The sequence below is a fragment of the Bison bison genome, unplaced genomic scaffold, assembly GCF_000754665.1.
Source record: "Bison bison bison isolate TAMUID 2011002044 unplaced genomic scaffold, Bison_UMD1.0 scf7180017864459, whole genome shotgun sequence".
In the NCBI taxonomy this organism is placed as follows: Eukaryota; Metazoa; Chordata; class Mammalia; order Artiodactyla; family Bovidae; genus Bison; species Bison bison.
In genome coordinates, this window is record NW_011495021.1 from 1372495 (window position 1) to 1373068 (window position 574).

Genomic DNA, 574 nt, shown 5'->3' on the forward strand with positions numbered 1-574 from the left:
CACTATGAACAAAGCTAGTGGAGGTGATGGAATTCCAGTTGAGGTATTTCAAATCCTGAAAGATGATGCTGTGAAAGGGCTGCACTCAATATGCCAGCAAATTTGGAAAACTCAACAGTGGCCACAGGACTGGAAAAGGTCTGTTTTCATTCCAATCCCAAGGAAAGGCAATGCTAAAGAATGCTCAAACTACTACACAATTGTACTCATCTCACACACTAGCAAAGTAATGCTCAAAATTTTCCAAGCCAGGCTTCAACAGTACCTGAATTGAGAACTTCCAGATGTTCAAGTTGGTTTCAGAAAAGGCAAAGGAAGCAGAGATCAAATTGCCAACATCCACTGGATTATTGAAAAAGCAAGAGCATTCCAGAAAAACATTTACTTCTGCTTTATTCACCATGCCAAAGCCTTTGACTATGTGGATCACAACAAACTGTGGAAAATTCTTCAAGTGATGGGAATACCATACCACCTGACCTGCCTCCTGAGAAATCTGTATGCCAGTCAAGAAGCAACAGTTAGAACTGGACATGGAACAACAGACTGGTTCCAAATCGGGAAAGGAGTACAT